A 17,528-nucleotide genomic window follows, 5' to 3' on the forward strand; every position below is an offset into this window, starting at 1 on the left:
GCACACGTCAGAAAAGTTATACTCTGATTAAATGCTTTGGGGCATGTAAACGCACGTCTTATCAGATCGCTTTATTTAGCGTCCACGTAATCAGAATGATTTCAGTCGGGCGGAAGAAATACTGCACTGAATGCAGCCGAAGCCGGGCTTCTTCCTGTCCGCTGCTCTCTGCGCTGTGCAGCTCAGCCCCGCCTTCGGTCAGGCAGACACACAGTCCTGCAGACAGGCCGAGCAGAGGAGGGACGGAGACGGCCTGCGCGCTGTTATTGGCTGGAGGCTACACGCCGCCGCCCGAAGGTCGACACCCAGAAACGTCCTGAACACAGCAAACTAGTAAGAAACTAGGAAAATACAGGCGGAGGGCAGCGTCTCTGCACACACAGACACCGCCACACGCTTATAGTGGGCCATAAGTGATGACTGAGACGGATTAGTTTTGTACGAGTCTATATATTGTCTTTTTTAGGAAAAAAGTACTGCCTTTAAGTACAGTACTTGAGTAAAAGCACAAAAGTATTAACAGCAAAACGTAGCCTGCTTATAGTATTAAAGTAAAAGTACTTGTTGTGCAGAATGGTCCCTTTCAGATAGTTATATTATACATATATATCATATTAATGTTATATTAATGACTGATGCTTTAACACTTAAGTAGCATTTTATTGTTACAGCTGGTGGAGGTGGAGCTACTTTTAACTACTTTATATACTGTTGGAAGGTTTAATCTACAGCACAGCATCATATTTTATCAATTGATCATGTGTTTTGTCTGTAAAGTAACTCCATCAGCTGTCAGATAAATGCAGTGGAGTAAAAAGTATATTATATATATATATAAACATTTCCCTCTGTAATGGAGTAAAATATAAAGTAGTATGAAATTGAAATACTCAAGGAAAGTAGATTAAGTACAGTAGTTAAGTAAATGTACTTAGTTACATTCCACCACTCTCATGTCTGTATGCTAAATATGAAGCTCCAGCCAGCAGCCTGTTAGCTTAGCATAAAGACTGGAAACAGGGGGAAACAGCTAGCATGGCTCTGTCCAATCTGTTCACCCAGATCTTGATTATCTGATAGATGCAGTAGATGATGGACCGGACCTCGTGTTTGTTTATTCGTCAGCTTCACAGGATTACCCATCATCCTCTGCTGTTTGAGGTCATATTGGCAAACAGCGACTGCATCGATTATCTTGCGGCTTTGAAACGGCCGACGGTGCTCCGGCCATCTCTTCTCTTCCGCTGGCAAACATCTGAAGCGTCAATAGAAACAGAAAAATCACAAACATGAATCACAACGTCTCTATTATGAAAGCAAGGCAGCGGAAAGAGGGGAAAAAGACATCCGACACAACCACCAGCAACAACACAAAGAAACACATTTACACCATTTTTCATGTTAATCTGCTGTAGCTTTGTTCAAACTCACAGAACTTTATTTCACCTTCAGTCACACTACTACCTCAAGGTTTTGCACTATAACTTGCATACTGCACATATTGTATGTACATACATACATACATGTGCATATATATATATACGTATCTGTATATCCTCCTTGTACATATATTTGTACATAGTTTTATTTCTTCCTTTAGTACTGTTTTATTTTATTGCCTGTTTTATTGTTTTATTCTATTTTTTGTAAACCGTCACAGCTCTTGTAAATCAGAGTTATAGGTCTTTTTTGTATCATTAATAACAATATTTAAAAGACAAATAAATCTGCAATCCTGTATTGTATAATGACAGTAAAGTTGAACCTTGAAATTCTATTGAGGTAAATTCTTAACTTGTTTGCCCGTGAATCGAACTCACCGTCTGACAGACCGTCAGCTTGTCGACTTGTTTCTCCGTTGCTGTACATACTTGTCAGGACATCTTCCAGCTGCTAAAACCAGCATGTCCTCCAGCGCTGGCACTGGTCCCAGTGTGTCGGAGCACAGAGGCCGGATGAAGAGAGCCGCTCCAGGCAGAGTGACACTGATACTGTGAGCTGCCTCCTCTTTCAGCTCTGCTTAACTGGAGCAGAAACCTGCAGGACCACCGCTGCTTCTTTGTATTTTAGCTTTAGCCACCTGACGTCCCTTAGCTACTTTAGCTTTAGCTACCTAATATCCTAGCTGTCAAACATCATTTAGTTACCTTAGCTTTAGCCACCTGACGTCCCTTAGCTACTTTAGCTTTAGCTACCTAATATCCTAGCTGTCAAACATCATTTAGTTACCTTAGCTTTAGCTACCTGACCTCTCTACTTTATATTAGATAGCCTGATGTCCTTAGCTATTTTAGCTTTAGCTACTTAATACCCTTTCACTATTTTCCTTTTAGCTACCTGGTGTCTTAAGTCCCGCCCCTACTCTGCCTCTGATTGGCTATCCCTACCCCCATCCTAACCAATAGAATCAACGAGTACTAGCCAATCAGAGGGAGTGCTTGCGGAAAAATAACGCTTTTCACGCACTCTCACGCCACATGTCCGTTTTCTCTGATAACTTTGCGGCACAAACTCCACCCAGCTGATGCGACGCCAGCGTACGCCGGTGTAGGTACCAGATGTGCTCAGCCTGGCAGATCCGCTCGGGGTCCTGCATTTACAGACGACGTAACACATTAACACATTACGATTGGCTGTACGTCAGAAAGTGTACGGATGACGTGCGTTCACGCTGCAGACCTCCAGATTTTGATTGCGCGATTCTCCTGAGGGAAGATCCCCAGACCGGTTTGGTCTCCTGATTCAGGCTACGATGTCTGGAGGTTGGCAAGTGTGCTGATCAACCATACTTAATTCATCGTTGACCGTGATTATTGACTTGGCTTTTCACCTATACATGCTTTAAAATTATGAATTTAGCTGCTGAACTTTGTAAACAACATTCCTGGGGGTTGAGGAGTGATGGCCCCGACCCCTGCGGTGGGTAATGTGACAGAAGGCCGGCTCAGAAAAGGCACTGGCTTCACCGAATCTCACCCCAAACTAAACTGAGAAGTTAGCAGCGCTGACTTAATGCCCTTTAGCCACTTTATCTTTAGCTACTTAATATCCTTTAACTAATTTAGCTTTAGCTACCATATATTATTCAGCTGCTTTAGCTTTAGCTAACTGATGTCCCAGGGTTACTTAAGCTTTAGCTACCTATCCTTTATTTACTTTAGCTTTAGCTACCTGATAGCCTATAATTAAGCTCCTTTAACTTTAGCTAACTGATGCCCTGAAACAACTTCAGCTTTAGCTACCTAGCATATTTTACCTACTTTAGCTTTAGCTACCAATCATTCTTTAGCTACTTTAGCTTCAGCTACGTAACATCCTACTGTAGCTAAAGATTCTTGATCACCTTAAACTACTTTAGAATTTGGTATCTCTTTTCTTAAGTCATGTAGCTACATAATAGCCTTTAGTTACTTTAGCTTTAGCTACTTAATGTCCTTTAGCTGCTTTAACTTTAACTATTTGATGTCCTTTAGTTAGGCCTACTTTAGCTTTAGTTGCCAAACACTCGCTAGCTACTTTTTTGTAGCTTGAGGTATCTAACATCCTTTAGCTACTATAGCTACCTGATGTGTTTAACAACTTTAGCTTTAGCTACCTGGTGTCTTTTTGCTACTTTAGCTCTAGCTACTTAGCGTTAATGTCTTACAGCTGCTTAGCTTTAGCTACGAGATGTCTTTATCTGTCTTTACCTTAGTTTCAGTTCCCTAGCATCCTTTAGCTACTTGACCTTTAGCTACCTAATATCTTTTAGCCGCTTGATGTACTTTAACTACTTTCGTTTTAGATACCTACACATTAACAAGAAAACCTTTTCCGTGTTAGACATTGTTGTCATAGTTTTTCCTTCTTTACAGTCCACCCTACAGTACTTCCTGTAAAACATAAACGCACATCATCGAGCGAGAGAAAACGTTCATTACAGAAATGTCCCTGCTGCTTCATACAGTAAAGCAGCAGTCCAGAGGTTTTTCTCCGTAAATGTCCTACATATTCAGAAAAAAACACTTTATTCAAAACAAACAAACGTTAGCTCTTTATTTACACAAGTCTTTTTACGTGGAGATCCACTGATCCTTCATAGCTGCTGTTTCAGATAAGATCTGTGTCTTCTAATGGTTTTATTTAATGGACAAAGAGCGAGAGAGCTATCCCATGGTCCCATCTTCTGTGTTAAGTGCAGGTCGAGCGAGGTTCATCTCCAGCTGATCATCTTACAGAGAGAGAGAGAGAGAGAGAGGCCCCAGTCGGGCTCGGACGACCACAGACCTGCCTAAAAAAAAAAAAGCCTTTTGAATTCAGGCACAACATACTTTTAGAAATTAGCCTGTTAGCATCATTATGATCATTATTATGACACTGTGACTGTGTCATGAGTCAACTGAGAGAAATAAGAATGACCCAGAAAAAGACTGTAAATATGTTTCCTGCAGGAGATAAAACACACCCTTTGGATTCTACGTTCAAGTCCTTTGATATTTTGCTTATTTCTGCGTGTGATTTACTTTCAACAGATGTAGCCATGAGGAGCTGTTTTCATAACCAGCAACTTGCATATTGCAGCTAATTGACTGGAGTGTAAAAAATAATAAAATAAATCACAAAAAACAGAAAATTTTGTTCCTTTAAATCATTCAGCACTCATGTGAACATGTTGGCGTATTTTAGCCGCAGGTTGTGAAACCCAAATCCAGCCTGAATGGAGCTGGTATGAATTAATGAACGGCGTATGCGGCTCTCCTTTCTGCACACGGACGATGGTTAAGTCGATTTTGACAGGCAATTAGGAAAAAGGCCCGCAGAAATATTTTTCAAACAAAAGCTCTTGATAGCTTAAAGGCTGGTAAACCCAGGCCTCCTGCAGGACGGAGCCAGGTGGGCGGTTCAGGGAGGTGGAACGTGGTCGTCTGCGGTCAGAAACAGACCTCCAGGAGCCGGGAGATCTGAGCCAGGCCAAACCAAACACCGACACACGGGATTTTACTGTCATATGGGCAGGGGTGCAATGTAACTAAGTACACTACTTTTCTTTGACAGCTTCAGTAAAAGTATGCAAAACATGCGAAGAGCTTATAAAATATGATGTTTTGTTATAGATGAAAGTAACTGTACTATGCAGTATATACAAGCACAGTTGAACCGATTGGTTGATTAGTCGATAAGTCAACTGACAGAAAATATATTATTTTGATAATCATTTGCTACCCAGTGGCAAGAAACGTTTTTTGTAAAATATTTACTTCCTGTAACGAATTTTCTGAACGCCCGAGTGACTGAGATGTCTGATTTCAAGGACCGTGATTTGAAGTATCACATCCTGGATCAGAACCCTTGTCAGATACACCTTTACTCACCTGTGTGGCAGCACTGTAGCTGGGTGATACATAAATATTATTATATGAGGATATGTTATCTGAGATTTGCATTATTATAATATTGGGACATTTAAATTTCATCTTCTTCAGGTCTTAAAATCTGTTCAGGGGAAAACCTTTGTGGGTGTTCTAGCAGAGTAAAATGAGCATTGAATACGTCTTCATATACATAATTGCTTCCTGGTCTTTTTTGTGTGATCATATCTCTTGAAAGCACCAAAACATCATCATTTTTTGTCGATATTGCTCAGACAACACTTCTAACCTTTCTCATCTATCTCTCAAAAAGGGATTTGACCACGGATTGTGTGAGTTTTATCTTTGGGTGTGCCGAATGTTGACAGAAATCTGCAAATGCCCTGTGGAGGATCTGGACTCTCTCTGCTCCAGTTTTGTATTTTTGGAGTCTCTTGCCCCTGACATTTCTGTTTGACCATGAGCTCAGAACTGGAGCCGAAACAATTCAACACAACAAAGAAATACTCAGAGAAGGGCGTTTACGCTGATATCTTTTCCTCTGTTGAAATAACATTCTTGTTGAGTTGCTGAGAAAACCTCAACTGAAGCCTCCAGACGCTTTCCAGCAATCAGGCAGCAACATTAAACTGAGCCATCATCACTGCGGGTCTGAACCGTCTGAACACTTTGGGCTCAGAAACCGGCCAGCGAGTGCGTTCAGCTCCTGAAAACTGTAGAAAGCCTCGGACAGCAGGCGCCGCCGGCAGAGAAAGTACCTCAGCGAGTCCGTCTTTATCTCCACAAAGGAGAACAAACATCACGCTAATATCTCCAGAGACGTGATTGGAAGCCATGTCTGAAAAAGCATTTGAGGCCGGTGTTTCCTCCAGGTGACGTACTGCGGCCGTCTCAGCAGTCACCGCCTGGGAGTTTTAGTTTTCCAGCACTTCGGGTTCAGCAGGTAAATTGCACCTGGACACACACTCTGCATTTAAAGGGTGTATAAAAGAAAACAACGGCTTGAAGTCTGTCGCTGTCCTGAACTACAGTGGAAAAACATCCTTCTTTTAAGATTTGTGAAAATGCATTGTTGAGACGATCCAGTGGGTTTCTGAAGGGTTTAAATAGCCAAAAGTGTCGTATACACTGCAGCGTTGGGATAAAAAAAGACTCAGCCGGTCAATCCAGCCACTGAAGACGATGTGCAAAGTACTGTATGTTTACAGACGATGCTCTGATCTGTGTTTTGGGATTCTATAACTTAACGTGTTGTCAGATGTGGTCTGTACGACATGTGGTCTGACCAGGTCTGACCAGGTCTGACGTGTTTCTACTTGTCCTAAAAGGTTCACACTCGACGCCGGGTTGAAAAGCGTCCTGTCCAAGGGAGGGCCGAGACGCGATGAGTCGTGCGCTTACGTGGATCACGGCACTGGGTTGTTCACGTGAAAAGGGGCAGAAGACGTCGTGTGAGGAAGAGCTGAGAGACGTTCGAAACCCCGCCCACTGTCGCACAGCTGACGACACACTGCTTAAAGTGCGTTTCACAAAAGTTGGCGATTCGGCTGTCGGGTGAAATCACAAGCACTTCGTCTGAAGCATGCTGATGCTTTAAGCGGCTGACATCACCTGCTGACACCGGTGTTATCAAACGCGACACGCACCAGCGTCGGCCATCTGTCCAAATGCCAGAAACAACCTGCTCAACAACACTGTGTGTGTTGTTAAGGCCTAATAAATTTAAATGGCTGCGTTTATATAGCGCTTTTATCCAAAGCCTCTCATTCACACACACACACCGATGGCAGCGAGCTGCCATACAAGGCAGCCCAAGGACACTTCGGCATGTGGACAGCTGAGCTGAGAGCTGGGGATCGAACCGCCAACCCTGTGATCAGCAGACGACCCGCTCCACCTCCTGGTACATTCTGATGCTAATACTCAGATCTTTCACTTCAGTAAAAGTAGTAAAAACCACTCTGTTACAGGTAAAAGTATTAGCATCAATATACACTTCAAGTACCAAAAGTAAAAGTACTCTTTATGCATTAAGAATCGTATCTATATTACTGGATTATAATTATTGATGCATTAATGTGTTGCAGCTGCTGAAGGTGGAGCTCATAGTGTTATTGGGGAGTTTATCCTTATTCGACCGAGGCTCTGTCGTCTGCTCTGCAGATTTTAAAGCCCCTTGAGGCAGATTGGCGGTTTGTGATGTTGGGCTGAATAAATAAAACTGGCTAAATGATGATCTCAATCTGCAAAGTAGCTAAAGCGGAAAATATAATATAAAGAAATGTAGTGGAGTAAAAAGTACAACATTTCCCTCTCAAATGGAGTCAAGCAGAAGTAGACAGTAGCAGAAAAAGTAAAGTACCTCAAAATACTTCAGTACAGTACTTACATCACCACTGCTCTTACCTTTGTACTTTTACTTTAGTTAAATTCTGAACGCAGGACTTGTGTTTCTACATTGTGGGATTACTACTTTACTGAAGTAAAAGCTCTCAGTACTTCCTCCACCCCTCTGCTTCCCATCAGCCTCCCTGTTTTCATATATCAGGACACCTCACTTACATACGCAGCTTTCTGCAGCTTTCTGCAGCTTTTTGCTGTTCACACGCGGCAGAGAAACATTAAATCTGGGCAGCAGAGAGGCGACTGTGTGTGTTTGTCAGCTGCAGTGTGAACAGAGCTCGACTCTCGCAGGATCCACCAGCAGCCCGATCAGCACTCTGAGCCGTGGAGACGCCCGATGCCAAACAGATCAATGATGGTTCCTGTCTGGCCAGGCGGACGCTCCTTCTGGAGAACCAAGTCTTCCATCACAACATATTGAGGGCAACAAACCACCACCCATCACCCCCTCCCCTCCCTTCCCTCCCCCACAGAGAGGCAGAAAAGGGAAAATAGACTGCAGACAAAAGGCTGGCAGAGAAAACACTGCCGCTCGGCAGAAAAGACAGGATTTCAGTTGTGAACGGGGAAGTTCAGACGCAGCAACTGTCCCCAGAACGTCCCGTCACAGCCAGTTTATCCAGAGACGCAGTAAAGTTTCACATGACTAACGCTCGATATGAATTTCATAAGAAAAACCAACGCTGTGCTGCTGGTTTTTCTGCAGCTGTGGACGGTTTAGTTTCAGCTGGATGTGTTAAATATAATGACGTGTATTAGTCTCGACATTTCAAGTTAATTTACAGCAGATTAGAAACGATCAGACAGTAAAATGGTTTCTCAATCCGAATGGAAAAGGAAATAGTTTTTTTAAGCACTTGATTGGTTCAGTTATGTACTTGACATGTCTGAGACTAAAGGGTTAACATCAGTTTGCAGTAAATAAACTTGATATTAACACTGATTCATTTAAGGCATTTTAAACCATATTAAAATACTGAAAAACTTAGATTTTTAAGAAATATCATCAAGTATTATAGAAAGAGTAGGCCTGCGGTCTCTGTAAACTCTCCGTTTGTTGTTGTTATTGTGCATTTGATGAAGCTGAATAAAGTTCTGGTCATAAATCAAAAAAAGAAGAAGAAGCAAGAGAAAAAGTAGAAAAGGCACCAAAAATTATATATTTATTTCTGTAAATATATATTGGACATATATGAAAATATTGAAACATAAGTGGTACATATATACTGCATATGTGTTTGTGATATACTGTAAAAAATAATTTACATTTATGTTCATAAATCAGATTTCTGTACGTTTAAGATTATTATAGAGATGCTGCTACTGTATATTGGGGATAATTGAATATGTGAAAATGTTTATGACATAAATTAAATTGTCGCTATATTTCGATATGTATGTTTCTGATATTGGTGAGAGACAAATATCGACACGTGTGACTGTAGATCAGATTTTGTGTGGGATTTTTTGGTAGATTTATGCATAATAATGTCACTAAATTGTTTTGTTAGTGTTTGATTATGTAATTTGTATAAAATTAGATTTAGTGAGTTTTGGATTGTTTGGATGGAGAATCGTCAAAACTTTGCAGGTCATTTATTTATTCGTTTCTGCCTCTCAGAGCCCACAAACCGTCCTCTGAGAAGAAGGAAATGATATATTTTTATATAACTTATAACTTTATCACTTTATTTATTTATCTGTCGAGGCAGGAAACAGCAGCCGAAAGCCAGCGTGCTGCTGTCATTAATTACAGGCTGTATTAGTTAGACAACCTCGAGCGTATTAAATAAATATTAGTCTGATAAAATATTTCAAAGCGAACACGTATTATTACTGTAACTATGGGAATAAAGCTGCTAAAAAAAACTAAGGGATTTTAGTTCATCAGGTTATAAACTGTAACTTATTATTTGTACAATGAAATCATGCATAAGGCCTGAATATTGTAATGTGTATTTTTCTTATTTTGTTGCATTTTTAATTCTAAATAAACTGTTTACTGTCTGTTTCCTGCTGTACAGAGTCTCTGTGGATCCGCACTCTTATCATATATTAATCTCCTGCGATAATAGCACTGTTTAGTTCCCATTATCCAGTGAAAGAACAGATGTAACAGTAAATCTTTTCACAGGATATAAAACACAGAGCAACGGCAGCCCAGCGTGTCACAGCATTAATACATCTGTAACTTGTTCTGAACATTATGAACTATTCCATTTCCCCACTGTTATAATTATACTCCATTACAGTGAAGAATATACAACAGGAAGTCTATAGGAAGAAAAGCGTCAGCGCCTGCAGAGCGACCACCTTCTTTTCCTTTCAGGAAGGACAGAAATAAAGAGAAACTGCCCTTTAATAAAGAGCTGCATGCACCTGCAGCGGCAGAGAGCTGCGGAGACGCTGCCGACTCAAACCTGCCGTTTCACTTCACAAGAACAAAGCTCATAGCGGCGCAGAGAGGAAGAGGAAGAGGAAGAGGAAGGGAGACCTTACTGCATCAAACCATACAGCCGTGTGTGATTTCTGCTGTCCTCCGTGGCTTCCCGCCTTTACATCCACCGCATCACTGCCGACACTAAATAATCATCTGGTCAGTGTGAAGAATTATCAGCTGCAGATTTTACTTTATTAGCTTTTTTTAATTATTATATGTTTGGCTTATAGAATACAAAACAGACATATTCTTACAAATTACATATGTACACACACACACACATTAATATAAATGTCATTTTTAGGGGTTTGATCATACATCAGATTTGTTTTTAAAAGTTTTTTGTGGATTTTTTTTTTTTTTTGCCAAATTTTTCCTCATTCCCATCCTCATTTCCCGTTATAAGAATTACAAATTAAAATTTTAGACCTAAATTAGCAAATCGTGTGAAAATATAAAACATAACTGTGCAGGTATTTACCAGTCTGACAGTGGAGAAGTGTTGGCAATACATTCAGGCTGTTTTAAGGGATAAAATATATTTATATTTACATGATTGTAAGAAAATACAACCATAAAAGCTTACATTTTACATATGGAAATGTAAACAAAGCATATTCATGTTTTCATATGTGAAATATGATATTTCACGTAAAATGTCTCAAACCACATTTGTCTGTTAAGTTAATTCATCACATTTAATTTAATTCACATTTAAAATTGTTGTTGTTTTCACACGTGGAATATCTGAAAATCACACGTGCCTCTATGTGTGCACGTGGAGAAAAAAAAATGATATTTATCAGATGATAAACTCGTCACATTACATTTATTTATTTATTTATCCAAAGTGACTTACAATAAGTGCGTTCAACCACGTGGATACAACCGGAAAACCGCAAGAATCACGCAGGTACGTCAGCCTCATCAGACTCTGACGTCACGGCCGTCCCGTCAACTTTTCATGAGCTACAAAGAAAAACAGGTGTGTTTTCAGCGTTGTGACAGTGCGTTTCTCAGATAATCCAGTGGGTTGACAGAGTTTATAAGAAGCGGAGGAATTTTCTCAATTTATGCAGAAACTTAATCCTTCAGTTTGTCTAAAAAAATAATGTTTTTAATAACCAAATTTGGAGATACATGGTTTTCACTAGGCAGCGACAACATGCTTTTTTACAATTTAAGGCATAAACTAAATCCATAATATGCTTGTTAACAAAAAATACAACATTTACTACTTTTTTTTTTTTACTTATAATAAAGTTTGAAAGAGTATTTTGAATGTTAAGACAACAAAATTCTGTGTAATGATGAGTTTTAAAATGCTGGAAAAACTGTGTATAAGTGCTTAAAATATCCTCTGTGTGTGTGTGTGTGTGTGTGTGTGTGTGTGTGTGCTTCGCCATATTGGTCACAGGATACACACTGAGCCCCGCTCAGCTAAAAATACACACATCAACACACCAGGCCTTGTTTAGCCATACAGTCTGCAAACACAACAACACAGAGACACAGATACAGACCAAACACACTCGGTCAGCCAGCAGAAAGCAGGCAGAGGCTGACGGACTCATATTACACCTCATTATATTTGCTGTTGGCTCGTCTGTGTCACGCTGACCGGCTGGTTTACCGCCGATCCTCTGTCTGACTTTTCTGTTTGAAAACTCTGACGCTAATCAGAGTTTCGAGTCCTCGCCCGTTTCGAATCAGACGAAAACTTCTTTTCATTATGGAAACACAAACTGGAGCTTCAGTAAGTAGCTGAAGGATGATGGACAGATCTAATGGTGCGAGGCAGATACTGATATTTTTATGTGCACTGCTGATGGCTGATATTTTACACTCCCATGTCTTCAAATTGGAACAATTTGCTTGCCAAAATGTGGAAAGCATTCAGTGTTTTTCTTTTTAAATTGATTTCTGTCAGGGTGGAAAAAAAACACTAACGAGGAAGCAAAAGTTTAGTTAAGATGAAGACTTTTATTCAGCTAGTGTTTTTGGTTAAGCAGCTAACGGTTTCATTAAAAGTTAGCTAATAGCTCAGAAGCAGTTTTACAGCTAATATATCAGGTTGGCAGCTAAACTGTTAAATGTTAGCTAATAGGTTAGCAAATGTTTGATTTGGGTTAGTTAACAACTTTAGTTTATAGGCTAATAGTTTGGTGTGTGTTAGCTTAGATTTTTATTTTAGCAGGTAACAGTTTGGTTCAGGTTAGCAGACAGTTTTAGCTTATTAGCTAACTGTTCAGATTAGCCAACAGTTTTAATTTATTAGCAAACAGTTTGGTTCAGGATAGCAGACAGTTTTAGCTTATTAGCTAACTGTTCAGATTAGCCAACAGTTTTAATTTATTAGCGAACACCAATAGGCTCACGCGACGCAGCATCGTGCGAATTTTTCGCTTTAGTTGAAACATTTTCGGATATTTGTGTCACCCGCCATGAATATGCGTCTATTCATGTCTTTGCTTTGATTTCGTATGTAATCGCGCTGCACGAAAACTTCCCTTCACATTTGATCTTAACTTACCTCCTTCCACAGGATGCTGAGATGATGAGAGTTGGGAAGTTGGAGCAGTTGAATATTGCATTTTTTTTTTTTTTTTTAAGGGGAGGACTTGACTCCTCCAAAAACAACTTTTAGATGTTTTCCTCATTACATATAAATCCTTTAATTTTCTTTGTCATCTACAACCAAACAAGCTGCAGGCATCACAGCTGAAGCTTCATATTTAATAAACGCGTCCCCACGCTGCGGCTTCAAACGGTCCTAGAGACGATCTCCGTGGAGGGAGCTGCATCTAATCCGTCTGAAGTTTATAATGAGGAACAACAGGAAGGTCAGAATGGACATAGTTCGTAAAATACCTGCCTCGAATCTCCAGGCGAACTCCCGAAGCCACATAAACGGTCCACGTTTCCGTTATTTATTACTCTATTGGATAGCAGGCTTGAGCTGTACTTTATTTTCTTTAGTTTGTCCTCTAGACCCTCATCTCACATAATCCCTCTATTCTTTCCTTTTTTTTTTTGTTATGTTATTTACTTATTTGCTATTTTATTTGTTTGTTTTAATTTTTTTACTCTTATTGCCTTTTTTTCCCACCTTGTATAGATATCTGCGTTGGCATGGAAGTAAAATATGCTGCTTCTTTTTTGTATTTGTTGGAAAACCCAACAAAAAGTTCAAGTTAAATTACTTAATTTAGAATATTTTGGCGGGAAGGCTGACTGTGGGCACACTGAGACGATGCTGATTAAATGTTTCGATGTTGTAAAAGTAACGCTTTTACAATGTTTATTCAATGACTGCTGTAAAAATGGTGATTTTTCAACCGTAGAGCAACCTTTCTGCCCACAACCCACTGCTGAATTCACCTCTGCTTTCTGGGAAATCACTGAAATGCGGACTGAGCTGAATCCTGGTCGTCGATTGGTCCGATTTGAGCGCCATTTCATATTTTTGACCAAACAGATTCAGAAGTTTGTTGTTTTTAAACGATTAAATCCTTAGGTTTTAAAAAAAAAAAGATCAGAGAAAGTAAATCTGAATTGTACAACTGTAAAACTACAGTACGGTTCTGTACCGACCTAAAACTGAGGCTTGAACGCGGACCATACCTGCCTCTCTAAGACCTGATCCAACTGAACCCAACTGGTGGCCTACTGCCAACTTGAAACCAGAAAACGCTGTATTTCATTTATTACTGACCGTTTTGCATACTGTATCTACTCTCAAAGCATCATACACATGGATGTGAACAACTGGCAAAGACTGACATTTCTTAATAAATTAGATTTGAAAATCCCCAAACCAGAACCAGACCCAAGTTTTGGCTCAGGTCGGGTCAGAAACTTTACCCTAAAAAGGCAAAACGTTGCTCTATATACCAGAAAAATCATAAATATTGCGTTTCGTTAGGCCCAACAGCCAATCAGAGAGCTCCTCACCACGATAGACGGCAACTACATGGTGCCGACCGTAACACCGCAAAAACTACAGCCCCAAAACACCAATTCACTATCTTTTTCCAGAGCTTTCAGTCACATCTCATGGTCCACACTGCCATGACAGCTGGGCTGTAGACCGTCTGCAGCTGAAAGCTCAATAAAAAGCTAGTAAGTTGAACTTATATCAGTGTTGTGTGTTTATAAAAAACACACATAAGCCTTCAATGCGTAACTTTCTTCAGTCTACAGCAGTTTAACTCCGAACGCAGTGCAGAAATGTATGCGCGAATAAGCTAACAGTTCCAGAGGAACGAGTTTAAATAACATTCAGCCGCTCTTCATCTGAAAGTGCCAAACTCGAGTTGGTGGCACAGATTGTTTCTGCAGAGTAAAACTCTTCTGCTGTCTACAGTGGAATAGGTACATTTAATTAAGTACTGTACTAAACTGCAATTTGGAGGTACTTGTACTTTACTTGAGTATTTAAATTTTATGCAGCGTTATACTTCTCCTGCACCACACTGTGGAAGCCAATATTGTGCTTTTTACTGCGCTACATTTATCTGACAACATTAGTTACTTGTTCCTTCAGATTTAGATTATTACTACAAAATATAAATCCACTAATAAATGATGCTGGATGAAGCTACCCAGCAGAATATAAAGTCATCACAATGAGCTCCACCTTCACCAGCTGCAACGTCACAGCGATGAACACATTAATGCATCAATAATTAGCATCCAATGCTACATGCTATTCTGAAAGATAATGAGCACTTTTGGTATCTTAAATATATTTCGATGCTAATACTTTTGTACTTTTTACTCAAGTGAGATTTTTTTTGCAGGACTTTTACTCGTAGCAGCTGGTTGCATGAGGAGAAACCGGCCTCTAATAAGATATCTGCGCGCTGCGAGTAGACGAAGTGCTGCTGCGAGCAGATTAAAAGGGAAGTGCTCGCCGCTGATCCGTCTCCGCTGATGCTCCATTGACGCAGAGCAGCGGAGCGCACAGAGATCAGCGGGCTTTTTAAAACAACAAAACCAAAGATCACACCAAGTTTAAGAAAATATTATTATGTCTTGTAATTGGCAGGACTGAACCGGGGGTCGGCTGAAGACAAGGAAGGAAGTTAGGAAAGAGGAAGGACGGGGGCAAATTGAGACGACACCACTTTGCACTTTGACAATCGGATTTGGTGAGTTTGTTTAACCTGACAGGCCCTCACTGAGCCGCCTGCTTTTACACACTCATTAAAACGATTATTCACGACCCGTCGAGTGTTTTCTTGCTCGTTCACATGAACCCCCACCACCACCACCACCACCACCCCCCCTCCCAAAACCTACCAACACACACACACAGTCCCACTCTCTGGCTGTTCCTTCATATTGATTTACTACGTCCTCTTTACTCAACACACGACTTCGCCTTCTGTACGCTGTGCCACAGTACATAATGTGTAAATACTGTGTTGCACATATCATATAGCAGTCTATCCCACGTCCTGCTCGATGTACCACAGCAGACTGTTTCCCAGATACTACGAGGGAGAAACGTACAAAACAATTGGCCCAAAAATAAGACGTCAAAATCCATTACATGCATTGCCAAAGACACAGAAACCAATTAAAAACTAAATAACCAACAAACATGTCGAACTTTTTCCCGTTACAGGCAAAGTCCGTGTTGACTACAGCACACGCAGCTGTTTGGTGGTTCAACTCTTCAGGTTATAAACGAGTTACCTGAGATACAGGTGGTCTTCGTCCCCGAGGTTCTCTTTCTCTGGGACAGTAAAAGCGAAACTTTCACTAAAGCACAAATCACACGTTTCTGTTTAAAGTCAGCTAAACGCTCACAGTGTAAAATCTTATCGTATCACGTGATCTCCATCAGCAGATGGCGTTTGCCCAGTTGTCACGGAGACGGTTATCACGTGACGTAAGTATGGAATTTTAGTCACGTGATAACAGGTGGTCAAGTACGACAGCTGAGCAGACTCCATGTGCTGATGAGGGCCGTGAGGTGTGGCTGAAAGCTCCGGACAACAAACAAGAAAGTGAAGGTCAAGAATGAATTCTGAAACTCCTTTGCTGTTTGATGAAATATGAATTTGTAGCAACAGTATGAAAGGTGCTGTTGCTACTTTCAGTCGAATTTAAAACGCTCTCTGCGCTGCATCAAAGGAATGCACTTACTGAAAAAATATAGCAGGGTATTTTGCTTCGTTGCAGCAATTTAAATTTAAATACCTGCACGTTTTGTCGTATATTATCCTACTTACACCTTCAAAATATAAAAATATATCCATTTATCAGTGTGTGGCGAAGGCATAAATAAGATATAATCCATGTTTTATTCTATTTTTAATGCTGTTAAAGACTCAAGAACAAAACAAAAATGACAGATTCACAGCCGGACAGGTGGAGGGACGTTCTCACAGCCTTTAACTCCAGCTGGCACAGATGTACATCACAGATATTTATTAAAGATGCATCGATCACAAAGCGGACGTGTCGGAAACCGCGCAGCAGCAGTTTTGTTTTTTACGTGGAATACCCTGTTCTTGTTTTCTGATTCAAACCGTTACGTCAAACGTCACGTGGCGGAGTTTATCAGAGGCCATGCTGACGGGATATAAACGTGCAGTTTTCGGTTCCTCCCGCAGGTTTCGGAGCTCCTGAACAGGCTCGCAGCCTCCTGCAGGAAGGAGGTACTCGTTACTCTGCGATCATTTGTACGATTCTTTTGGGAAACGCCTCTTAAGCTTAAAAAAAGGTTCGTATTTTTACAACAAGTCGGAGAACCTGACGTTTATCTTCGCATGAATGATGCGTGCGCAGTTACAGTGAGATCCTGACTCCAGCCGCGCGCGTCATGTGACCCTGCCGTCAGGACGCAGGTCCGAGGCTCAGGGACGCTGTGACCGGAGACGTTTATACAAACATGTCATATTTCAAATCTGCGTTAACACACAAACACAAACAATGTTAACCGAACACTTCTGTGTGTGTGTGTGCATGTGCGTGTGCGCGCGTGTGTTTGTGTGTGCGTGTCTAGCAGTCAAACTGCTGCAGGAACCCCAGGCCTCATCTGGACCAATCAAATCCAGATTAGCTGTTTAAAGCAGAAAGGAAAACATTCCCGATCTTAATCGTCGTTGATCGACAGCCGGCCTGACGAGGCTGAAGAAAATAATGGAGACTTCTTACACACACACACACACACACACACAGCGTCTCACCATACACTAATCCTAATTATTTTTCGGTATTTATATCCCGCTCTTTGGCCTCAATCAGCTTTTTTCCCACTCTGAGGTCACATGGCAGCAGCAGGTTTAACCGACCACTACGACTGGTTAAACGCCAGTAAGACC

At 40.8% G+C, this 17,528-nt stretch overlaps 1 protein-coding gene across 4 annotated transcripts in view; it reads right to left on the minus strand.

Annotated features, from left to right (window-relative positions):
* Window positions 1-772: 772 nt before the first annotated feature.
* foxg1a (forkhead box G1a) overlaps window positions 773-17,528 on the minus strand; it is a 32,517-nt gene continuing 15,761 nt past the window's right edge. The window contains exons 1-3 of one of the 4 annotated variants that reach the window (XR_006374590.1): window positions 11,051-11,135; window positions 1,821-4,270; window positions 773-1,255 (exon numbers count right to left, since the gene is read on the minus strand). The gene's annotated coding sequence lies outside the window, so the exon portion shown is untranslated. Of the gene's footprint in view, window positions 1,256-1,820; window positions 4,271-10,375; window positions 11,161-17,528 lie in introns of those variants that run through there. The other 3 variants (XM_044166876.1, XM_044166874.1, XM_044166875.1) reach the window with 3 other exon arrangements.

Source organism: Siniperca chuatsi, linkage group LG15 (assembly GCF_020085105.1).
Source record: "Siniperca chuatsi isolate FFG_IHB_CAS linkage group LG15, ASM2008510v1, whole genome shotgun sequence".
Taxonomy (NCBI): domain Eukaryota; kingdom Metazoa; phylum Chordata; class Actinopteri; order Centrarchiformes; family Sinipercidae; genus Siniperca; species Siniperca chuatsi.